The 26536-nt window shown below is 33.4% G+C and overlaps 3 non-coding genes across 3 annotated transcripts; 2 read left to right on the forward strand and 1 right to left on the reverse strand.

Annotated features, from left to right (window-relative positions):
- Positions 1-10063: 10063 nt before the first annotated feature.
- TRNAS-GGA (transfer RNA serine (anticodon GGA)) lies at positions 10064-10151 on the forward strand. The gene has a single exon. It is a non-coding gene; the product is annotated as a tRNA-Ser (tRNA).
- Positions 10152-11257: 1106 nt separating this feature from the next.
- Positions 11258-11330, reverse strand: TRNAT-UGU (transfer RNA threonine (anticodon UGU)). Its single transcript has one exon. It is a non-coding gene; the product is annotated as a tRNA-Thr (tRNA).
- A 1833-nt stretch (positions 11331-13163) lies between these two features.
- On the forward strand, positions 13164-13236 carry TRNAF-GAA (transfer RNA phenylalanine (anticodon GAA)). Its single transcript has one exon. It is a non-coding gene; the product is annotated as a tRNA-Phe (tRNA).
- The last annotated feature ends 13300 nt before the right edge of the window (positions 13237-26536 follow it).

Raw genomic sequence — 26536 nt, forward strand, 5'->3', positions numbered from 1 at the left:
AAGAACGTCGTTCTGCGGAATATATGACTCATGCTCCTTTAGGTTCATTAAATTCCGTGGGTGCGTAGCTACAGAGATTAATGCAGTCAATTATGTTTCTCCTAGAAGTTGGTTAGCTACTTCTCATTTTGTTCTAGGATTCTTTCTATTTGTAGGCCATTTATGGCACGCGGGAAGAGCTCGCGCAGCTGCCGCAGGATTTGAAAAAGGAATTGATCGCGATTTTGAACCTGTTCTTTCCATGACTCCTCTTAATTGAGACGTGAGATCCAATGAAGTAGAAATCCCTTTTTTTTACTATAAATATTTGGTTGAGTAGAGCGAGTCGTAAAGAAGAATTTATATTTCCTATTTTCTTAGTTTCTATCGAATCTTTTTTTCGGGATGTTGAGGATATATAGCCCAGTCCGAAAAAAAGATTCGATAGAAACTAAGAAAATAAACAAATCTATTCATCGAGAAAAAGGAGAGAGAGGGATTCGAACCCTCGATAATTCTTTGTTTCAAACTATACCGGTTTTCAAGACCGGGGCTATCAACCACTCAGCCATCTCTCCAAAAGCTAATATATATATTTTTTTATCTTTATTCCACTGAGTAGACCATGAGTATTTGAATTGATACCCTTTTATCGACCCTAGGAAAGATATTCAATGTGAATTTATTGGTTTAGTTTTCTATCGGTATGTATATAGGTACAAAATCCAGCATTGCCTTTTTGTGAAGTAAAAAAACTATCCTCGATCCAAGCCTCAAAAGGGTTGATAATAAACAAAATCAATGAATTCATGATAAAACCCTTCTGCGTTTTTCCATTTACAAATTTTTTTTTTCAATGAATATTAAGAAAGGCATCCAGGGGTTGAGGGATCAAATGGTAAAGTTCTTTTGTTGGTAAATTGGAGGATTAGAAACATGACTATTGCTTCTCCAATTAGCTGTTTTTGCATTAATTGCTATTTCATTTATTTTATTGATTAGTGTACCTGTTGTATTTGCTTCTCCTGAAGGTTGGTCAAATAACAAAAATGTTCTATTTTCCGGTACATCATTATGGATTGGATTAGTGTTTCTAGTGGGTATTCTTAATTCTCTCATTTCTTGAAGTTCTTTTTATTCTAGATTAAAAATGAAATGACCCCTCCCTCAGAATTCTTTCGGATTGTCAGCCATAAAGGGAATAGATCAGTTCCTAAAAAAAAAAAAGAAAAACTATAAACACATTACATTCTAAGGGGGAGTAAACTTCTTCTATTGGAAAAATCTTATATCTTATACTTATATGGTGGTACATTGTGAAAACTAAAAGAAATAAAATAGAAAAAATGAACTATAAAAATTTGAATTCATTTGAATATTCTATTCATATTAATATGATATGAATAGAATATTCAAATGAAATACTATAAATCTATTTATACGTCGTCTAGTATTTAATAATATAGAATATCTATCTGTATCTCTATATAGATAAATATAATTTTTTATTAATAGGAACTTACTTTTTTAGAAAAAAGTAAATCAAAATATTCGATAGAATGATAATTTCAATTCAATTATATAGATATATAGAAAAAAACCATATATAATAATAGAAATGTAATAATAGAAATGGGAATTCTTGATAAAAATGAATAGTAATAGAAAATATTTTATTTGGGAGACAATATCTATTATCTAAATTTCTTTTTCATTATCCCTATATCCCTATATAGAATATCAGGCCCATCTCTGTATAAATAGAATCGCATATCAAGTACAATGAAAACGCGGATATAGTCGAATGGTAAAATTTCTCTTTGCCAAGGAGAAGACCGCGGGTTCGATTCCCGCTATCCGCCCTATGTATTTAATAGTCATAGTATGAAAAATGCCATAGAATTTACTGCGTATAATGCCCTTCTTCTTGAAACCTTGTTTTTTTATCAAATTCAAAAAGTTGCGGAGACGGGATTTGAACCCGTAACCTCAAGGTTATGAGCCTTGCGAGCTACCAAGTTGCTCTACTCCGCGATAAAGAAAAGAATTGATAACTAATGAACAAAAACAAAGATGGAATGCGTCCCTTACACCATATCTATATAAATAGAATAAACCATTTATACATAACGGTAAAGGGACCCTCCTATGATCGCTTGATAATAAAATGAAAAAAATGAAGATAATTGGAAATCCTTACCAACTGGATCTTGTTGCACCCGGCAAGAAACATGCATGAACCATTTCCGAAGTATGTGTCCAGATAATCCAAAGTCTCGATAATTAGCTCTCGGTCTTCCGGTCGAAAAACAACGTCGATGAAGACGTATAGGTGCACTATTACGCGGTAGTGATTCTAATTTTCCATGAATTTCCCATTTCTCACTTAACGACGGAACTTTGCTTATTTCTTTTTTTGAGGATCGGCGAATCAAATGATATTTCTGTTCCAATTTTTTGTCTCTTCTTTTCCCTCTGAATAACACTTTTCCTTGCCATAATGGTTAATTTGCTATTAGCATCAATGATAGAAGTCGGATCCTAGATGTATAAGTGGCTTCTCTTCCCTATAGAAGGAAATGAGATTCTTGCCAGATATATATAATAAAGAATTCAATTAACCGAATTTGCCCGATGTAGAGGCAATTAAGAAGGCTGCATAAGTAAATATATAACCTACGGAAAAGTGGGCTAGTCCAACCAATCTTGCTTGCACAATGGAAAGAGCCACTGGTTTATCTCTCCATCGAATCAAATTAGCCAAAGGTGTACGTTCATGAGCCCATGCCAAAGTTTCAATCAATTCCTGCCAATACCGCGCCAAGAAATTAAGAACATAAATCCAGTAGCCCAAACAAGATGTCCAAACAAGAACATCCATGCCCAGACTGATAAACTATTCATACCAAAGGGTTATATCCATTGATAAGTTGTGAAGAGTTCAACCATAGATAATCTCTTAACCATCCCATCAAATAGGTAGAAGATTCATTAAACTGTGAAATATTACCCTGCCATAGTGTAATGTGTTTCCAATGCCAATAAAAAGTAACCCATCCAATGGTATTAACATCCAGAAAACTGCCAAATAAAATGCGTCCCAAGCGGAAATATCACAAGTTCCGCCTCGTCCCGGGCCATCACAAGGAAAACTATAACCAAAATCTTTTTTATCAGGCATTAACTTAGAACCACGCGCATCCAAAGCACCTTTTACTAAAATCAAAGTAGTTGTATGTAAACCAAGAGCAATAGCATGATGAACCAAGAAGTCTCCAGGCCTATTGTTAAGAATAGAGAATTACTATTCTCATTTACAGCGTTTAACCAACCAGGCAACCATATGCTTCGTCCCGCATTGAACGCCGGACTGTTCGTTGAAGATAAAAGTATATCGAACCCATAGGAAGTTTTACCATGAGCAGATTGTATCCATTGGGCAAATATAGGTTCAATCAAAATTTGTTTCTCCGGAGTACCAAAAGCAAGCATGACATCGTTATGGACATAAAGTCCCAGAGTATGGAACCCCCAGAAAGAGGCTAGCCCAACTTAAGTGGGATATGATAGCTTCTTTATGGTCTAACATTCTTGCCAAGACATTATCTTGATTCTGCTCTGGATTATAATCTCTAATAAAAAAGATAGCTCCATGAGCAAAGCCCCTGTCATAATGAAGCCTGCTATATATTCGATGATGAGTATATAAGGCAGCTTGAGTAGTAAAGTCTTGCGCTATAAACGCATAAGCAGGTAAAGAGTACATGTGTTGTGCTACCAAGGAAGTAATAACCCCTAAAGAGGCTAGAGCAAGACCTAATTGAAATGAATTGAATTATTGATTGTATCATAAAGACCCTTATGCCCACGCCCCAATCTACCCCCCGGAGGAGTATGGTGCTTCTAAAAGATCTTTAATACTGTGACCAATCCCGAAATTAGTTCTATACATATGGCCAGCAACTAGAAAAAATAAACGCAATAGCCAAATGATGGTGTGCAATATCAGTTAACCATAAACTTTGAGTTGCGGATGAAATCCTCCGAGAAGTGTTAGAATAGCAGTTCCTGCTCCTTGAGGGGTACCAAATATATGATTATTGGAATCTGGGTTTTGAGCATAAAGATTCCACTGACCTGTAAAAAATGGACCTAATCCCTCGGGTGCGGCAAGATATCTAATAAATTGTTCCATCGAACGGATTCCCCCCTGGACCCCGGAATAGCAACATGAACTAAATGCCCTGTCCAAGCCAAGGAACTTACTCCGAATAGTCCCTGACAAATGATGATTGAGGCGGGATTCGGCATTTTTAAACCACGAAACACTCGGTTTCCATTTTGGTTGTAGGTGTAACCAACCTGCTATTAAAGATATAATAGAAAGTATTAATAGAAAAATAGCTCCAGTATAAAGATCCCCATTAGTACGTAAACCGATTGTATACCACCACTGATAAACACCAGAATAGGCTATATTAACAGGACCTAGAGCACCCCCTCGAGTAAAAGCTTCTACCAGCTGGTTGACCAAAATGAGGATCCCAAATTGCATGAGCAATAGGTCTTACATGTAAAGGATCCTGTACCCATGTCTCAAATTACCTTGCCAAGCTACATGAAAGAGATTCCCGGAAGTCCACAGAAAATGATTGCTAATTGCCCGAAATGAGAAGCAAAAATATTCTGATAAAGACGTTCCTCAGTAATATCATCATGACTTTCGAAGTCATGTGCGGTAGCAATACCAAACCAAATACGACGAGTAGTGGGGTCTTGAGCTAAGCCTTGACTAAAGCTTGGAAATCTTAATGCCATAATGATTTTCAAATCCTCCTAGCTATTATCCTACTGCAATAATTCTTGCTAAGAAGAATGCCCATGTTGTGGCAATTCCACCTAGAAGGTAATGTGTTACTCCTACAGCACGTCCTTGTACAATGCTCAAGGCTCTGGGCTGAGTAGCAGGAGCAACTTTTAATTTATTATGAGCCCAAACAATGGATTCAATAAGTTCTTGCCAATAACCACGCCCGCTGAATAGAAACATTAAACTAAAAGCCCATACAAAATGTGCACCCAAGAAAAAAAGACCATATGCAGATAATGAAGAACCATAAGACTGAATTACCTGGGATGCCTGCGCCCATAAGAAATCACGAAGCCACCCATTAATGGTAATGGAACTCTGCGCAAAATTTCCTCCTGTGATATGAGTTACTATCCCCTTGATCACTTATACTACCCCAAACATCTGACTGCATTTTCCAACTGAAATGGAATATAACTACGGAAATTGAATTGTACATCCAAAATAGTCCTAAGAAGACATGATCCCAAGCGGATACTTGGCATGTCCCCCCTCTTCCAGGTCCATCACAAGGGAAACGAAAACCTAGATTTGCTTTATCCGGTATCAATCGTGAACTACGAGCAAATAGAACACCCTTTAAGAGTATCAATACTGTTACATGAATTGTAAATGCATGAATATGATGGACCAAAAAATCCGCAGTCCTAAAGGAATAGGTAACAAAGCAACTTTAACCGCCCACTGCTACTAAATTTTCACCTCCCCAAGTCAAACTGGTACTTGTTGCTGCACCTGGGGCTGTTGTGCCAGGTGCTAAAGCGTGGGTATTTTGTATCCATTGAGCAAAGATCGGCTGTAATTGTATAGCAGTATCTGAAAACATATCTTGAGGGCGCCCTAATGCGCTCATGAATCATTATGAATATACAAACCAAACTGTGAAAACCTAAAAAGATACATACCCAGTTAAGATGTGATATGATTGAATCACGATGTCTAAGGACACGATCTAATAGATCGTTGTATCGAATAGTCGGATCATAATCTCTTACCATAAAAATCGCTGCATGCGCAGCAGCACCGACTATGAGAAATCCACCAATCCACATGTGATGTGTAAACAATGACAGTTGTGTACCATAGTCAGTAGCTAGGTATGGATAAGGAGGCATAGAATACATATGGTGAGCTACAACAATGGTCAAAGAGCCTAACATAGCTAGATTAATAGATAATTGAGCATGCCATGACGTTGTTAGAATCTCATATATACCTTTATGACCCTGGCCTGTAAATGGACCTTTATGTGCCTCTAAAATGTCTTTTATATTGTGACCAATACCCCCAGTTGGTCCTATACATGTGACCCGCTATCAAGAAAAGAATTGCAATAGCTAAATGATGGTGTATAATATCGGTCAGCCATAAACCTCCAGTTACTGGATCTAATCCTCCACGAAAAGTAAGAAAATTCTCCGTATTTTGACCAATTCAAGGTAAAAAATGGGGTTGCTCCCTCGGAAAAACTCGGATAAAGTTGAGCCAAAAGATCCCGATTTAGGATAAATTCATGAGGAAGTGGTATCTCTTTGGGATCTACTGCAGCATTTAGAAATTGGTTAATCGGTAAAGATACATGTATTTGATGTCCTGCCCAAGAAAGAGACCCCAACCCTAGGAGCCCTGTCAAATGGTGATTCAACATAGATTCTACATCTTGGAACCAAGCCAATTTTGGAGCAGCTTTGTGATAATGAAACCAACCAGCAAAAAGCATTAAGGCTGCAAAGACCACTGCACCATTGCAGTACAATAGAGTTGTAATTCATTAGTTATTCCAGATGCTCTCCAAATCTGAAAAAAACCAGAGGTTATTTGTATTCCTCGGAACCCCCCCCCTACATCACCATTCAATATTTCTTGACCCACTATTGGCCAAAACCACCTGAGCACTAGGCCTAATGTGAGTAGGATCACTTAACCATGCCTCATAATTGGAAAAACGAGCACCATGAAAATACATGCCACTCAGCCAAAGAAAGATGATAGAGAGTTGGCCAAAATGCGCACTAAAAACTTTTCGGGAAATCTCCTCTAAATCATTAGTATGGCTATCAAATCATGAGCGTCAGCATGTAGGTTCCAGATCCAAGTAGTAGTATCTGGTCCCTTAGCTATTGTTCTTGAGAAATGACCAGGTTTTGCCCATTCCTCAAAAGAAGTTTTTATAGGATCCCTATCTACCAAAATTTTAACTTCTGGTTCCGGTGAACGAATAATCATTGAGTCCTCCTCTTTCCAGACAACACATACAAAGAGACCTGCCAACATAAAACAGAATTAGTGAACTTATTAGAGATGTTTCTATTGAGTTTTGTTCTCTCCTATCTCTCATGTATTGGATATCTTAGTAAATTTCATTTCTTTAGTTTTTCACTAGAACAATTATGATCTCGAAGTCAATTCGGGGCAAGTGTTCGAATCTATTATGACATAAGAGTGAGGCGCTCAACGGACCTATTTTAATCTTCTAAGACCTTTTTTGGGAACTCTGAATGGAAGTTCAATAATTTTTCGTGCAGCCTAATCAAATGTATTCAGATTTTATTCTAATTCTATTCCTTAGATTTTATTTTTTTTTTTAGATAAAGTATAAGTATGTACTCTATTTCAAATTGAGCAGGCATTAGCATTCATTATTAGGCAATATACCTATATTTTATTTCTTTTTTTGAAGGTCTCTTTTCTTAATTTGATTGAATATTAGTTTAAATAACAGAAAAAAGGAGAAAATTATCTACTGTATCCACATCTCGTTTATTTCTATGAAATACTAGACAAAATCGAACAAAATTAGAAGGGATATATTTAAATTATGTGATTGGTCGTTCCTATAGAAATGATTTTTGAATTTGATAGGGACAAGAAACAAGAATTATAACAATATATATTTATCTATCTATATCTTTATATAGATAGATAAATATATAAGAAAAAAAAGAAACAGAGTGTTCTTATTCAAAACGCCCTGTGATCTTCAACCAATTCTGTGCTGCAATATAATTACCGGGGGTGAGAGCTATAGCTTGTTTCCAATATTCAGCGGCTTGATTAAACCAAGACTCCGCAACTTCTGAGTCTCCCTGCCGAATGGCCTGTTCTCCTCGGTCGAAATAGGTGAGTCAATTCCTTTCCTTAGAACCGTACTTGAGAATTTCCTGACTCATACGGCTCAGTAGTCAATTCTTTTTTTGTTCTATTATCTTGAAGTTAACTAAAAGAAAAAAAGAAATTATTAATATGAGTTTCAAACTTTCATTTTTACTAATAAATAAAGAATTTCAAAGAATTTCATCTTTTTTTTTAGTTTTATCTTTTCTCTACCTTCAGAAAAGGGAATCAAGCATTGGCATTAACGCCCTAATTCTAATTTTCTGAAAGGTAACTATCTCGATTTTATATATCATATACAAAAATATATGATAGATTCATTTCTATAGAATCTTGGTAAAAGTTTTTTCTTTCTTATCTTATAAGTTCTTATAAGTAAAGAGAAAATACTTTCTATCTTTGGGATTTGATACTACACCGCTGCTCAAAATACCAGGGGATCCTTTTTATTACATAAGTGGATTCCTGACTTCTTTATTTATCATGAGATAAGGAAGCAGTTTTTATTATATCGATTGAAAACCGTGTTAATTGATCCTTACGATGCTTCCTTTATCAATTAGATCTTTTATCCATAGAAAAAGAGGGTATCTAGACATATCGATTTCTTCATATTTTTACTTCTATGAAGTTTCTTTGCTACAGCTGATAAAAATCGTTGTTTTGAACGATATATATATGTAGAAAGCCTTTCTTATTTATAATTATTTATATTTCTATATTTCTTATATTAAAATTTGTGGATTTGCTTGTTCTTTTCTTTTTTCTTTCTATAGTGGAGATAGTCGCACGTAATGACAGATCACGGCCATATTATTAAAAGCTTGGGGTAAAATGGGTTTCGTTCGAGCGCCCGAAAATAATATTCCAAAGCTTTAGTATGTTCTCCGTTACTTGTGTGAATAAGGCCTATGTTATAAAGTATATAACTTCGATCATAGGGATCAATTTCCAGTCGCATAGCCTCATAATAATTCTGTAAAGCTTCTGCATAATTTCCTTCAGATTGAGCTGACATCCGTTACGGTCGTCATTCGGTTCAAAGAATCTCCGCTCCAGAACTGTACGTGAGATTTTCATCTCATACGGCTCCCCCCTTATGTGTGTAATGAGAAAAATCCATCAAATCAAAAAATATTCCAGTATTCTCATTCTCAACTGAACAGAGCTAGTGTTTTTACAATAAATCTCTAGCCAACCTTCCTGTCAAAAATTATTTCTTAACATTAAGTATGTAGGTACTTGATAAAAAAAAATAAGAACTTCAACAATTTCTTTGTCCTCTACGCTGCTTAATTTCCTGGAATTAGTCACCACAATAATCTTCGATGGTTCTATGGTATCCAAAATATGAACGAGATGGATATTTATTGTCCCAACCATTCCTGTTAGTCCCAATCTCGATAAGCCATGGATATAGATAGATACAAAGTTTTCGTGTCCTTGATTCCCAAGCGTAGTGCTTCTTTCCCAATGTTGCCTATCAGTACTAGTAATTTGGGGTTGACCTAACCCCATAAGTATAGGTATAAACCTTTCGCTTAATACTAGAAAACCTAAAATTCAAGCATATAAGGCTTCATTAATCGAGGATACACGACAGAAGGAATTAATCCTTTTATTTACAAATTTCACCTTCAACACGCGTGGGGTTTTTCCATTCCATTTTTTTTTTGACCGAAATCGGTCAAAAAAAATGGAATCAAATCACACCATCTCTGTAATAAGTGAATGCCCTTTTTTCTCCTGAAGTTGTCGGAATTATTCGTAATAAGATATTGGCTACAATTGAAAAGGTCTTATCTATAAAATTTTTCATTTATCCGAGATCTAGGCATAGGTAGAAATCCATTCTATAATTTAATTAATCATGGTGTGAGAAATCAATCCCACAAATAAAGGAATTGTATAATTATAATACAGTGCGAAATAACGTAAAAATGAACTCATCAATCAAATTTGTTTATCCTAAGACCTTGTAGGAGGTTTTTTTTTAATTTTACTTTGTATTTTTATAGTTTGAATAGGTTTTATGCATTTATGAAAAATAGGATTGATTCACTATTCAACATTCAACCGGTTTCTGGGCATCATTATATAGGAGAGATGGCCGAGTGGTTCAAGGCGTAGCATTGGAACTGCTATGTAGGCTTTTTGTTTACCGGGGGTTCGAATCCCTCTCTTTCCGAATCTTTACCAAATTCATCAATATTACTCATCCCAATGCATACCATTATTTCATATTTCAAATTTGTTTGTTGATATGGACAACTTTATATTCCTCATTTTTCGGTAATACAAAAAATAGTGGATAACGGGTGGGCAAGGAATAAAATTTTTCGCATATCCATGTCTATGATATATGAATAGCAGAAAATCCTTGTAAAAAAAACTCTTGTTATTTAGTTAAGTTTAAGTTTGACGAGAATAATATTCTACAACCAGTAATTCATTTATTTTCAAACCAACCCATTTATTATCTATTATTTGATTAATTAAACCTTTATATTGGAAAGGGTGAACAGTCAAATGATTTGGCAATTTCTCATGGGGGGCTGAATCAAAATAATTTTGAAATAAGAGTTTTAGATTTTTGTTCATCCTTTGCTGTAATAATATCTTGAGGTTTACAACGATAACTTGGTATATCCACTATACGACCCATTAACTAAACCATGTCTATGGTTTATAAATTGGCGGGCTTGAGGAATAGTCGCAGCCATACCCAATCGAAAAAGGTATGTTATCCAAGCGCATTTCAAGTAGTTGTAATAAAACCTGACCAGTTGATCCTTTAGCTTTTCCGGAGATACGAACGTATTTAAGCAATTGTCGTTCTGTAAGACCATAATGAAAACGCAATTTTGTTTTTCTTCTAAACGAATACGATATTGAGATTTTTTACTGAAGCGCAATTGATTTCGAAATTCGTTTTTGACTGTTGGCCTTTTACTAGTAAGTCCTGGTAAATATCCTAGACGACGTATTTTTTTGAAACGAGGTCCTCTGTAACGTGACATAAAAACTCCTTTTTTAAAATGAAAAATCTTATAAATCGAAATGAAAACTAAACGAAATGAAAAATATTATAGAATTCTAATGAAGCGAAATCTACTAAAGTTTTATAGTACAAAGAAGAATTAGATGAATTTTATCAATATCCGAATTTATTGTATATAAAAGAATACAAAAAAAGTAGGTTAATTTCTTGATTTCTTCCGCAGAGATCGAACTCTCCCAATTTTTTATTTCTAAAAAAGATATTATCAATTATGTAAAAAACAAATAGAGAAAAGCCGGTTATCGGATTCGAACCGATGACCATCGCATTACAAATGCGATGCTCTAACCTCTGAGCTAAACCGGCTAATGTAAACGAAATATACATATGCAGAAGAATTGAATGGGATCTTAGTTATCAATTTTTAGTTATTTATAACAAAATTCAAATTAATACAAACATCAAAATAGAGAAAGAAATATAGAAATCAAACCCAATTTTTATTATTTCTATTATTTATTTTATCTGATAACATAAAGTGCAAGATAATAATTATATTATATTAATATAATTTATTTAATATAATTTATTTCGATCTACTATTCTAGATATATATTATTAAATTGATTTCTTTCAAAAAGATTATTTATTAGTACTTAAAGTAAATTTGAATAAATATTAAATTTTAGTAAATATTTATTAAGGAATTCCATATTTCTAAGTAAATGTCTAATTCTATATTATATTCAATTAAAAGAATGGTTTTTTTTAGCCACTAGATTCGTTTTAGTTATATAAATTGTATATGAATAAATGGATTGTTTATTTTCTTTTTTTTTTTAAGCAAAAACAAAAAAAAAAAAGAATCGACCATTCGAGTATTCTAAATTGTATGAAAAAAGAAGATAAGTAGGTACATAGAAGATAAGTAGATATGTGGTCTATATCTGTGTATATTGAATTGTTAATTATATAGATATTAGAATTAGTTCTGATTCAAACAAATAAAAGGTATCCAATATAGATGAAATAAAATCTATAAAATTGGAGAAAGGGGTTTTTAATATTTAATAAAATAAATGTATTTAATGAATTCAAAAGTTCCCGCATAATTCTCATAATAGAAATGAAAAAAAAAGCATTCTATTATAATCAGATTCAAATAAAAAAAAAGATGGGATATGGCGAAATTGGTAGACGCTACGGACTTAATTGGATTGAGTTTTGGTATGGAAACTTACCAAGTAATAATTTTCAAATTCAGAGAAACCCTGGAATTCACAATGGGCAATCCTGAGCCAAATCCTGTTTTCTGAAAACAAATAAAAATTCAGAAAGTGATAATAAAAAAGGGATAGGTGCAGAGACTCTATGGAAGCTGTTCTAACAAACGAAATTGACGACTTTTTTTATTGCATTAGTAAAAGAATCCTTTCACCAAAATTACAGGAATGGATCAAAGATAAACATTTAGAAACATATATATATACTGAAATACTCTTTCAATTTGTTACTTTTTATTTTATTATTGAAGATCTATTTGTGATAAAAATATTCACAAATGAAAAATGTGAATCAAATCAATTCGAAGTTGAAGAAAAGATGGAATATTTATTGATGAAATTATTCACTTCATCATAATCGGCTAAAACCCTTGAAGAACTGATAAATCAGATGAGAATAAAGATAGAGTCCTATTCTACATGTCAAATACCGACAACAATGAAATTGAAAGTAAGAGGAAAATCCGTCGACTTAAGAAATCATGAGGGTTCAAGTCCCTCTATCCCCAAAAATACTTTTTCATTTTCTAATTTTTTTCCTATATCCTCTCTATCTTGAAGTCCTTATTTATGTGTTTTATTCGATTTATTATTTCCAACGAAATTGGAATTTTTATTTTCATCAATTTCCTATCTATCATAATTTTCTTATCTATCATAATGACAAGGGACGAGTTTTGGAATAGAAATAAAATATATATGTGAAACACATAGAATTTTTTTTAATCAGAAATGTATAAATTAATATCTTATTTTTTAGCAAGGAATTTTCATATGCGTAATTAACGATTAACAATAAAAAATAATTATTACTGCGGAAACTCACTTACAAACTTTTTTTTTACTTAGTTGATATAGATTCATTAACATAGATTTTAAAAATCTTTTAAAATCAAAGTATTAAGCTTCAAGAATGGTCGGGATAGCTCAGTTGGTAGAGCAGAGGACTGAAAATCCTCGTGTCACCAGTTCAAATCTGGTTCCTGACACAAGATTCATTTGTATGAGTATCTATCCCCCATATTCATTTTAATGAATATGGGGGATAGATACTCATACAAATTTGTGTTCTTCTAGATTCTGATACATAACATATTTCTTTGATCTATTTAGGTATCTGTAGATATACTTTTCCTAGATGATTAAAGAATAGATGCAATTTTTTATTAGGTATATTCGCTTATCTATAGTATCTATATATATATAGATATAGATATATAGATAATGGAATTCTTTATCTATTTTTTTCCTTTTTTTTCTGCGATACAAAAAAAAGGTTTCTATTTCCATAATATTCGAGTGGTTTAATTAGTGGTTAAAAGACCTAAAAGTCGAAGTTCTGGGTGGAGTGAGAATATTAAGAATTCATCTGAGAAGGATTACCAAAATAGAATCGAGCCCTTTTCTTTGTGTTTTTTTTTTTCGTGGCCGTATAATTGATGGTGATGTGCACGTTATATAGTTTATTATAAAGATAAAGAATTAGTTTATTATAAAGATAAAGAATTTTTGCAGTTCATCCTATTTCTTTATTGGCTTGGCTGATAAGAACTCAGTATTGTTTTTGTTTTAGAATCTTAAGAAACTCCTATCCATCCTATTTTAAACCCTATAATTATTCATTCTATTATTTCTGAATTTGTGAGTTCTCACATAATAATATCTGAATGCAACTTCCATTACTCTGCCTGATTTAATGTCAATCAATTATTTTGTCTGATCTATAACAGAATGTACTTATATTCTTTGACTGGGTTGCAGAAGTTTGGATTAGTTTATTATTTTTATCATTTAGTGAGCATCTTGTATTTCATAAAAATTTGAGCAATATAATCTTTACGCAAAGGCCATCCTATCCAATTTCGGGCATTAAAATACGTCTTAGACGCGGATGACTATCATAAGAGATTCCCATACATATCATAAGATTCCTTTTCTTGAAAATCCGCACTTTTCCAAACCCAAAAAATCGAAGGAATTCTGGGATTTTTTCTTGATACAAATATTTTTATGCATACCTCTTCGGGTTGATTTATACCATACTCTATTCTTGTAAAATGATATACACTAGCTAAGAGTCCTCCGGGTGCTACATCATAGGCACATTGAGAACGTAGATAATTGTAACCATATACATATAAAAATGACAGCAATGGAATGCCAATCCTCGGGCTTTATTTGTAAAGTCTCTATTCCTAGGTAATCGAAACCCAAGGATCTATGAATTAGTCCATGTTTGACTAGCCAAGAAGACAAACGACCTTGCATTTTTTTGCTTCTCCTAAATTTTTTTTATGAGTTTGGTATTAGTATTTTCTATTACGATGAAATTTTTAAAATACGATGAAATTTTTAAAAAAGGAATTGCTTTTTATTATTGTACTTTAAAAAATATGTGTCAGACGATATCTCTGAAGTAGATGCGGTTGATAGAAAAATTCTTGACCATAATTGTCAGTATAAGTACTGTATCCAACATGAAACTTATGGTTGGTAGTAAAACATCTATCTTCTCGTTGAAAACTCATTGGATCTTCATATATTTTCTCGAGATATTTTCTTACGAAGTTTTGTTATAGCATCTATAATGGCCTCCGGTTTAGGTGGACAGCCCGGCAAATATACATCTACAGGAATTAGCTTATCTACGCCTCGAACAGTACTATAAGAATCGGTACTAAACATCCCCCCCGTAATTGTACAGGCTCCCATAGCAATAACATATTTAGGTTCGGGCATTTGTTCATATAATCGAACTAAAGAAGGGGCCATTTTCATAGTTACAGTGCCCGCTGTTAAAATTAGTCCGCCTGCCTAGGACTCGATCGTGGTACTAGTCCATAACGATCAAAATCGAATCGTGATCCTATTAATGAAGCAAATTCAATGAAGCAACAACTCGTACCATAAAGAAGCGGCCATAAACTGGATAATCTTGACCAATTTGAAAAATCATTTAATGTCGTTGAAATAACTGAATTTTGGGTTGTTTGATCAAGTAAGGGAAACTCAATGGAATTCATAATTGTCTCAATATTTTTTTTTCTAATTGTCTAAATAGTCAAGAATTAAGACCATTCTAATGCCCCCTTTCGCCATGCATAAACTGAACCAACAATTAGGATAAGCACGAATAAGAAAGCTTCTAAAAATACGGATACCCCTAATACATCGAAACTTCATTGCCCATGGATAAAGAAAAACCGTTTCAAACATCAAAAACAACAAAAATGAGAGCAAACATATAATAACGGATTCGAAATTGTAACCAAGCATCGCCTATTGGTTCTATTCCGGATTCATAACTAGAAAGTTTTTCCGGTCCCTTGCTAATGGGGGCTAAAATTCCAGAAATTAGAAATGCCAAAATAGGAATCAAACTTGATATTATTAGAAATGCCCAAAAAATATCATATTCGTAAAGAAGAAACATAAAAGTACTCCTCTGAATGTAGAAAATATACCAAATTCATTTTCATTTTTAGTCTAAAGTCTCCATTTTTTTAGACTAGCTGAATATACTAATATTAATATTATTCTATCGAATATGAATATGTCGAATAGAAAGTTACAAATTGTTTTTTTTTTAGTAATAGTCTTAGTAATGAGATCTATTCGATCCAAAATAGTATTAATATTATTAGTATCTGTAGGAATATTAGGGCTATACGAACTCGAACCGTAGACCTTCTCGGTAAAACAGATCAAACTAATTATTATCTAAATGATTTAAATTGTTTTCAAAACCCAACATGCATTTTTTTTTGCATTGAGCTTTTTCATTAACTGATAAAAATATTAGTTAGTCCAACCATCTTTTTTTTTTTTTACAGTAAAGAATAAAGAGATGATTCCCTATGCTCTTCTTTTTTATTTGTATAATGCAATCAAAGAGCACTACCAAAGTGTTTCAAAAGAAGATTATCTTGACGTAGGTCTGCTTCTGGCCTAGATCAACTTAAGTTAAATGGACTCTTTATCCACCTACTAAAATTAAAATAGAAGATAAGAAATGACACTTCATACACCTTAAAGTTCATAAAATAGGAGAAAAGATAATCTTTTTTAGGTCCCATACCCTTTATGTTTAGCATTGACGAGAAATGGGTATTCACCTTATCAATATCTCAAATCAATTATGGATTCGATTTTATGGCCTAAACCCTTTGTCAGGCTAGTGTTCTCTTGTTTTGTTCCTTAAAATGGAGTAAGACACGATTTCTTACTATAAGATAAACTTTTTTTAATTACAAGATGAACTCCTCTGAAAAAAAGCATTGGCGCTCGTGTAAACGAGGTGCTCTACCTAACTGAGCTACAGCCCTTGTGTTTTTGATACATATTTTATCATAGTATGAAGATAATTGCTTGTCAAGATGAATATTACATGATCGAATCCCTTCGAACGGGGGTTGGTATTGCTTATCAGTAATTTTACATTTATAATCAATTAATCTGATAGATGGGTACTCTTCTTTTTTTTTTTTTGAGGAGGAGTCCTAAATTACCTACTTAACTCAGTGGTTAGAGTATTGCTTTCATACGGCGGGATCATTGGTTCAAATCCAATAGTAGGTAAGGTATAGTTATAACTTATTAGATACCTTTGACTGTGGTATCTAATAAGCTTTTCTACTTACTTTTTTCTTCTGACTGTTTCTTTTTTCTTTTATTGTTTTCGGATATTGGGACGCATCAATTTCAACTTGTTATGAAATAACATTGATAGCCTCTACTCGTGTTCTAGCTCGTCTAAGAGCTAGATTTGCCTCAATTGTTTGTCTCTTGCCTTCAGCCTTATTCAAATTAGTTTCTGCTATTTCAAGAGTTTTGCTGTGCTTCTTGTGGATCAATGTCACTACCCTTTTCCGCATCATTTACTAAAACAGTTATCTCATTATTATTTATTCTAGCAAACCCCCCCATCAGAGCCATTGTTAACCATTGGTCTTTAAGACGTATTCTCAAAATACTATATCGACAGCTGAGGCAATAGGCGCATGATTAGGTAATATCCAATTTGTCCGCTATTAGTAGGTAAAATGATTTCCTTCACTTCTGAATCCCTAAACAATTCGATTGGGGGTCAATACACAAAGATTTAAAGTCATTTCTTCAAATTGCTCTCCGTTTCTAAGTTCGTAGCCTTCGCAGTAGCTTCATCGAATTACCTACCAAATAAAAGGCTTGTTCAGGAAGACCGTCTAATTCTCCAGAAAGAATCAAATTAAACCCTCTAATTGTTTCTACTAGACCAACATATTTTCCAGCCGAACCGGTAAAAACTTCTGCTACGAAAAAGGTTGTGATAAGAAACGCTCAATTTTTTCGTGCTCTTGCTACGGTTAAGCGATCTTCTTCGGATAATTCGTCCAAGCCAAGGATAGCTATAATGTCTTGAAGTTCTTTGTAACGTTGTAAAGTTTGTTTAACTCGTTGCGCAGTCTCATAATGTCTTCACCAACGATTCGAGGTTGGAGCATAGTTGAGGTTGAATCTAAAGGATCTACTGCTGGATAGATACCTTTGGCGGCTAATCCTCTTGATAGTACAGTAGTAGCATCTAAATGTGCAAATGTCGTAGCAGGAGCAGGGTCAGTTAAATCGTCGGCAGGTACATAAACTGCTTGAATAGAAGTTATGGACCCTTCTTTGGTAGAAGTGATTCTTTCTTGTAAAGAACCCATTTCAGTACTAAGAGTGGGTTGATAACCCACAGCAGAGGGCATTCGGACCCAATAAGGCAGATACTTCAGATCCTGCTTGAACGAAGCGGAAGATATTGTCGATACATAGAAGTACATCTTGCTCATTGACATCTCGAAAATATTCCGCCATAGTTAGGGCAGTTAAACCAACTCTCATACGAGCTCCGGGTGGTTCATTCATTTGACCATATACTAAAGCTACTTTGGATTCTGCAATATTTTGTCATTAATTACTCCAGATTCTTTCATTTCCATATAAAGATCATTTCCCTCGCGAGTACGCTCACCTACACCGCCAAATACAGATACACCTCCATGAGCTTTGGCAATGTTATTGATCAATTCCATAATAAGTACTGTTTTACCCACTCCAGCTCCACCGAAAAGTCCTATTTTTCCTCCACGACGATAAGGAGCTAAAAGATCTACTTACTTTTATTCCTGTTTCAAAATAGATAATTTTGTATCTAATTGTATAAAGGTAGGCGCAGATCTATGAATGGGGAGATGTTGTACGAGTATCTACAGGACCTAAATTATCAATCGGCTCTCCAAGCACGTTGAAAATTCGTCCTAGAGTTGCTCCGCCTACTGGAACACTTAGGGGAGTTCCTGTGTCAATAACTTGCATTCCTCTCATTAGACCATCTGTAGCACTCATAGCTACAGCCCTAACTCGATTATTTCCTAATAATTGTTGTACTTCACAAGTCACATTAATTTGTTGACCAACAGTATCTCGACCCTTAACTACCAGAGCAGTGTAAATATTAGGCATCTTCCCCGGGGGAAAGGCTACATCTAGTACCGGACCAATTATTTGGTCAATATGTCCCAGATTTTTTTTTTTCAATCGAGAAACTTCAGGACCGGAAAGTAGGAGGATTATTCGCATATCAAAAGCCAATTTTTTTTTCCGAAAAAAGTTTTTAAATCAAAAAGAAATGTTCGATAAGAAAGCAAGTTGATCGGTTAATTCAAAAAGAAATAAGAAATGGGAGTTAGTTACTCCCATTTTTTTGGTACTATTCCATCAATCCTCTTTAACTGTTTACTTACTTATTCAAATTCAATTATTGAATTCTTAAGCTACTGCAGTTATTTTGAAAATTTCAATTGGATAAAATCTTTCGAAAGTCTTTTCTTTTTTTTCTATCATTCTAGAAAATATCATCTATATTCTGTATGGAATTCGAACCTGTACCTTAATTTAGAATTCATTTTTTTTATCATTGGCTTTCGTATTTCCTCAGTAGACAATTTTTTTAGACTTACCCTCTGTTTCCCTATTTTTTGACCTCTTTTTTTATTTTCCGGGGAGAAAGCTGCCTATTTTTACATCTAGGATTTACATAGACAACATATATCACTGTCAAGATTAAGAATAAATTATTATTATTATTTAGATTAGATCTTTCGATTTCAAAATTAAAAAATAAGATCAAATTGAAAAAAAAAAAAGATTGGGTTGCGGCCATACATAGAAAAAGAGTATACAATAATGATGTATTTGACAAATCAAATACCATCGTTTAATTTAATAATAACATAACGAACCTTTGGGATTAATTGATAATAGTAGTTGATTTTTGTAAAAGATTTCATTAACTCCTAAGTCATATCGAGTAGACCTTATTGTTTCAAGAATTCTTAATTCAGAGTTGTAGGGAGGGATTTATGTCACCACAAACAGAGACTAAAGCAAGTGTTGGTTCAAAGCTGGTGTTAAAGATTATAAATTGAATTATTATACTCCTGAGTATGAAACCAAAGATACAGATATCTTGGCAGCATTTCGAGTAACTCCTCAACCTGGAGTTCCACCTGAAGAAGCAGGTGCTGCGGTAGCCGCCGAATCTTCTACTGGTACATGGACAACTGTGTGGACCGATGGGCTTACCAGTCTTGATCGTTACAAAGGACGATGCTATCACATCGAACCTGTTGCTGGGAAGAAAATCAATATATTGCTTACGTAGCTTATCCTTTAGACCTTTTTGAAGAAGGTTCTGTTACTAACATGTTTACTTCTATTGTCGGTAATGTATTTGGTTCAAGGCACTGCGTGCTCTACGTCTGGAGGATTTGCGAATCCCAACCGCTTATATTAAAACTTTCCAAGGTCCGCCTCACGGCATCCAAGTTGAGAGAGATAAATTGAACAAGTATGGTCGTCCCCTATTAGGATGTACTATTAAACCTAAATTGGGGTTATCCGCTAAGAATTATGGTAGAGCTGTTTATGAATGTCTTCGTGGGGGACTTGATTTTAACCAAAGATGATGAAAATGTGAATTCCCAACCATTTATGCGTTGGAGAGACCGTTTCTTATTTTGGTGCTGAGCGATTTTTAAATCACAGGCTGAAACAGGTGAAATCAAAGGGCATTACTTGAATGCAACTGCGGGTACATGCGAAGAAATGATGAAAAGAGCTGTATTTGCCAGAGAATTAGGCGTTCCTATCGTAATGCATGATTATTTAACAGGGGGATTCACTGCAAATACTAGCTTGGCTCATTATTGCCGAGATAATGGTCTACTTCTTCATATACATCGTGCAATGACATGCAGTTATCGACAGACAAAAGAATCATGGTATGCACTTTCGTGTATTAGCTAAAGCATTACGTTTGTCTGGTGGAGATCATGTTCACTCCGGTACCGTAGTAGGTAAAACTTGAAGGGGAAAGAGATATCACTTTAGGTTTTGTTGACTTTACGGCGTGATGATTTTGTTGAAAAAGATCGAAGTCGTGGTATTTATTTCACTCAGGATTGGGTTTCTCTACCAGGTGTTCTGCCTGTTGCTTCGGGAGGTATTCACGTTTGGCATATGCCTGCTCTGACCGAAATCTTTGGAGATGATTCCGTACTTCAATTTGGCGGAGGAACTTTAGGACACCCTTGGGGAAATGCACCAGGTGCTGTAGCTAATCGAGTAGCTCTTGAAGCCTGTGTGAGGCTCGAAATGAAGGACGTGATCTTGCTCGTGAAGGTAATGAAATTATCCGTGAGGCTAGCAAATGGAGTCCTGAATTAGCTGCTGCTTGCGAAGTATGGAAGGAGATCAAATTTGAATTCGAAGCAATGGATACTATTTGAATTCGAAGCAATGGATACTTTGGATTAATTGCAATTAAACTCGGCACAATCTTTTCCTAAAAGAAGGATTGAGCCGAATACAAAGATACTTAATTATTAAACAGATTTCTATCTTTCGTATTGGAATAGAAGCATAGTAAGTAGACGATATTTTACGAAAAAAGTGATTACAATTTATAAGGGAAACTGGCTATTGCCTTTTTCGATGTGAATTTCACATAATAGGGAAGTTGTTCCATTTCTATATGAAATTTGTATTTTCCTATTGATTTCTATATTTCTATAATTTTATACGTTTTTTTAGTTTAGAATATCATTTAGAATAAAAAAAGATATATATATATTTAAATAATTTTTCTTATAAGTAATTCTAACATAATACTAATAATCGAATTAATAAGATTGAAAATCTTATTAATTCGATTGTATTTATTCGATTGTATTTTTTTTTCAATACTAATATTGACAACACTGTATCAAATAAATATAATCCGATCGTGAATAAATTGATCACCTTACTTACGTTAAATAGGCGTTATTACTTCATCAAATGGTAGGTTCATTGGTTTTCTTTCTGCGAGACAAACAAGAAAAACTTTGTTAATGAATAAGTAAGTGAATTGAAAGGTAAACACGAATATATATACGAAATATTAGATCTATATATACCAATATATATATAGTCTTATATATATAATAATAATGGATAACTCTAACATAGTATTTCAAGAACATAGTATTTAAATAGGTGGTATATCTTTTTTTAGTTTTTTAGACAATTCAATTTTGTAATTTTATTTTTTTGATTGCGATTGGGTATAAATATCCACCTTATTTTTTAAATTGTAATGGGGTTGCTAACTCAATGGTAGAGTACTCGGCTTTTAAGAGCGACTCTATTTTTTACGCATTTCTATGAAGCAATGGGTTCGTCGATACTATCGGTAGAGCTTGTAAAACCACGACTGATCCAGAAAGGAATGACTGGAAAAAGTAGCATGTCGTATCAATGAAGAATTCTAAAAATATTTCATTCTTTTAGGATCCAGCTCAAATTTTTGTTTGAATTTTTGGCTCGTAACAAAAAAATTCCGTTGGGTTTGATTAATAAAGGGATAGAACTTGGTGGTTCTAATTCTAATAGGGAAACAAAAAGCATTCGAGCTTTCATTTATTTTTTATTTGGATCATTACCCCATCTAATTGTACGTTAAAAAATAGGTTAGTGCTTGATGTGGGAAAAGCTTTTCTGGTGAATGGTTTATTTTTGTTATGAGTCCTAACTATATAGCTATTTTCCATTATCTTTTGGTATTTTGGGGTAGCGATAAATGTGTAAAAGAAAGAGTATATTGATAAAGATATTTTTCCAAAATCAAAAGAGCGATTAGGTAAAAAAAAAATAAAGGATTCTTAATTAGCTCGTTATCCCCTAGAACAAAATTAGGCAAAAAAATCGATTAGAGAGAGTCCGTTAATGGGTTTTACTTCTCTAGGTATATATTTATACCTATAATTTTCTGTTTTGACCATATCGCACTATGTATCATTTGATAATCCAATGAATCTCTGATTCTTTGTTTGACCAATAGACTTTTTTTTTTTTAATGAGCAATATCAAGCATATTTAGAACTCCGTAGATCTCGATACAGGACATCCTATACCCACTTTTTTTTCGGGAATCTATTTATGGACTAGCTTAAGCTCATGAGTCCTTTTTTATAGAAAATGTCGATTATAACAATAAATTTAGTTTACTAATTGTAAAACGTTTAAGTACTCGAATGTATCAACAGACTCATTTCATTCCTTTTTGTTAATGATTCTAAAAAAAATACTTTTGTGGGTTATAATTATCATTTTTTTTCTCAAATAATATTAGAAGGTTTTGGTATCGTCGTGGAGATTCTATTTTCTCTACAATTATTTAGCTCTTCCTTAAGGGGATTAGAAATCGTAAAATCTTATAAAAATTTTCAATCAATTCATTCGATCTTTCCCTTTTTCGAAGATCAACTGATATATTTAAATCATAAGTCTGATATACGAATACCCTATCCTATCCATCTGGAAATCTTGGTTCAAATCTGCGATATTCGATAAAAGATGTCTCTTTCTTTCATTAATAAGGTTGTTTTTTTATTATTCTATTATAATTGGAATAGTCTTTTTCCTCAAAAAAAATGGATTTTTACTTTTTTTTCAAAAAGGAATCGAAGAATTTTCTGTTCCTATATAATTTATATGTATGGGAATATGAATCTATCTTTCTTTTTCTACGTAACAAATCCTCTCAGTTACAGTAAAAACATTTTCGCGTTTTTTTTGAGCGAATTTTTTTCTATGAAAAAATAAAACATCTTTAGAGAGTATCTACTAAGAATTGTTCATATACTTTCTTCTTCTTTAAGGATACTTTCATCCATTATGTTAGATATCAAGGAAAATCAATTCTGGTTTTAAAGAATACTCCTTTTTTGATAAATAAATGGAAATACTATTTTATATATTTATGGCAATGTCATTTTGATATTTGGCTGGACTAGAACGAACTATATAAACGAATTATCTCAGTATTCATTTCACTTTTTAGGCTATTATTTAAGTATTCCACTAAATCTTTCAGTAGTACGAAGTCAAATGTTGCAAATTCATTTCTTATTAAAATTGTTATAAAAAAACTTGATACAATAGTTCCCATTATTCCTCTAATGAGATCTTGGCTAAAACAAAATTTTGTAATGTAATGGGTCATCCTATTAGTAAGCCGGTTTGGGCCAATTTATCTGATTTTGATATTATTGACCGGTTTTGCGCATATGCAGAAATTTTTCTCATTATTACAATGGATCTGCAAAAAAAAAGAGTTTCTATCAAATAAAATATATACTTCGGTTTTCTTGTATAAAAACTTTGGCTCGTAAGCATAAAAGTACTGTGCGCATTTATTTGAAAAAATTAAGTTCAGAAAAATTATTGCAAGAATTTTTTACAGAAGAAGATCTTTTTTCTTTGATTTTTCCAAGAACTTCTTTTACTTTGCGTAGGTTTTATAGAGGTCGTATTTGGTATTTGGATATTCTTTTAAGAAACGATTTCGTCAATTATTTATAATTGAAAATAGGTTATGTTATTTTTTAAATCGGTGTAAATTGATAAAACGAACTTCCTTCTTTTTATTCAATGAGGATAAAAAAATCATTTTTTTTAGTCTTCTATATCTATATATAGGATTTTGAAATGCTCATGTAGTCAGAGTCAAGATTCGGGGTTAATGAATTAAATATTATATTTCACTTTCTTAGAGTCTTTTGCTAGGCAAGTAATTAAGTTTAGATGTATACATAGGGAAAGCCGTGTGCAATGAAAACTGCAAACACGGCTTTGGGGAGGGATTTTTTCTTGTTTTATTCTATTGTTGAATTTTATTCAAGAATAAATTATCTACTTCATCCGACTAGTTCCGGGTTCAAGTCCCGGCAACTCATTTTTGTAGATCGATGTTGTATTATATCTATATTTCTATTCTCTATTTCTATAAATAGAATGATATATAGAAAATAAACTTTTTTTATGAATCAATGAAATGGGATAAACAAGGTAAATTCGGATAAACCGAAAATGAATAAGAACATACTAATGAATAAGAACATACTATGGATATTAGTATTGGTTGACACTGGTATATAAGTCATGTTATACTGTTGAATAACAAGTCCTCAAATTCTCGCATTATAGAGAATTTTTGTGCTTGGGAGTCCCTAATGATTAAATGAACCAAGATTTTACCATGACTGCAATTTTAGAGAGACGCGAGAGCGAAAGCCTATGGGGTCGCTTCTGTAATTGGATAACCAGCACCGAAAATCGTCTTTACATTGGATGGTTTGGTGTTTTGATGATTCCTACATTATTGACTGCACTTCTGTATTTATTATCGCTTTTATCGCTGCCCCTCCAGTAGATATTGATGGTATTCGTGAGCCTGTTTCTGGATCTCTACTTTATGGAAACAATATCATTTCTGTGCGATATTCCTACTTCTGCGGCTATAGGTTTGCATTTTTATCCGATCTAGGGAAGCAGCTTCTGTTGATGAGTGGTTATACAACGGCGGTCCTTATGAACTATTGTTCTACACTTCTTACTTGGTGTAGCTTGCTACATGGGTCGTGAGTGGGACTTAGTTTTCGTCTGGGTATGCGTCCCTTGGATTGCTGTTGCATATTCAGCTCCTGTTGCAGCCCGCTACTGCTGTTTTCTTGATCTATCCTATTGGTCAAGGAAGCTTTTCGGATGGTATGCCTCTAGGAATTTCAGGTACTTTCAATTTTATGATTGTATTTCAGGCCTGAGCATAATATTCTTAGCATCCATTTCACATGTTAGGTGTAGCTGGTGTATTCGGCGGCTCCCTATTCAGTGCTATGCATGGTTCCTTGGTAACTTCTAGTTTGATCAGGGAAACCCACAGAAAATGAATCCGCTAATGAAGGTTACAGATTTGGTCAAGAGGAAGAAACTTATAATATTGTAGCTGCTCATGGTTATTTTGGCCGATTAATCTTCCAATATGCAAGTTTCAACAATTCTCGTTCTTTACATTTCTTCCTAGCTGCTTGGCCTGTAGTAGGTATTTGGTTTACCGCTTTAGGTATCAGCACTATGGCTTTCAACTTAATTGGTTTTAATTTCAACCAATCCGTAGTTGATAGTCAAGGTCGTGTAATAAATACCTGGGCTGATATTATTAACCGAGCTAACCTTGGTATGGAGTAATGCATGAACGTAATGCTCATAATTTCCCCTCTAGATCTAGCTGCGATGGAAGCTCCATCTGTTAATGGATAAATTTTGATCTTAATTTAAAGTAGACGAGTTTTTGTTTAAAAATAAAGGAGCAATATCAACTTTGTTAATATTGCTCCTTTATATTGGATATTGGATTAGTAATCTTTTTTTTAGATTTCTATAGATTTATACATACGTTTTTGATTGATATAATGATTCCTTATCTTTTTTTTTTTCCTTTGTTAGAAAAAAAAAGGATAATGAAAAGGTAGAATTTGAAGATATAGATCATTTTTACTATAAGGGGCGGATGTAGCCAAGTGGATCAAGGCAGTGGATTGTGAATCCACCATGCGCGGGTTCAATTCCCGTCGTTCGCCCATATCTATATATAGATAGATATAGATATTGTTTAGGTTTTCAAGTATAAATCTGAAATAAAGAAAAATGGCTTACTTCTAAAACTTATAAGTACGAATTCTTCAAAATAATAATTATTACAAAAGATATATTTTTGAGATTAAAATAGATACATTTATCTATTTCACAAAAAAAGAATATATCCATATCGTGGTTTCCTCTTATAATACCTCAGGTGCTAATGAAACTATTTTAGTGAAATTTAACTGTCTCAATTCCCGGGCGATGCGCAAAAGATTCGAGTTCCTTTTGGATTTCCTTCTT

This window comes from Vigna unguiculata, unplaced genomic scaffold, assembly GCF_037176805.1.
Source record: "Vigna unguiculata cultivar grain cowpea cultivar isolate G323 ecotype 2 unplaced genomic scaffold, ASM3717680v1 ptg000187l, whole genome shotgun sequence".
NCBI classification, from domain to species: domain Eukaryota; kingdom Viridiplantae; phylum Streptophyta; class Magnoliopsida; order Fabales; family Fabaceae; genus Vigna; species Vigna unguiculata.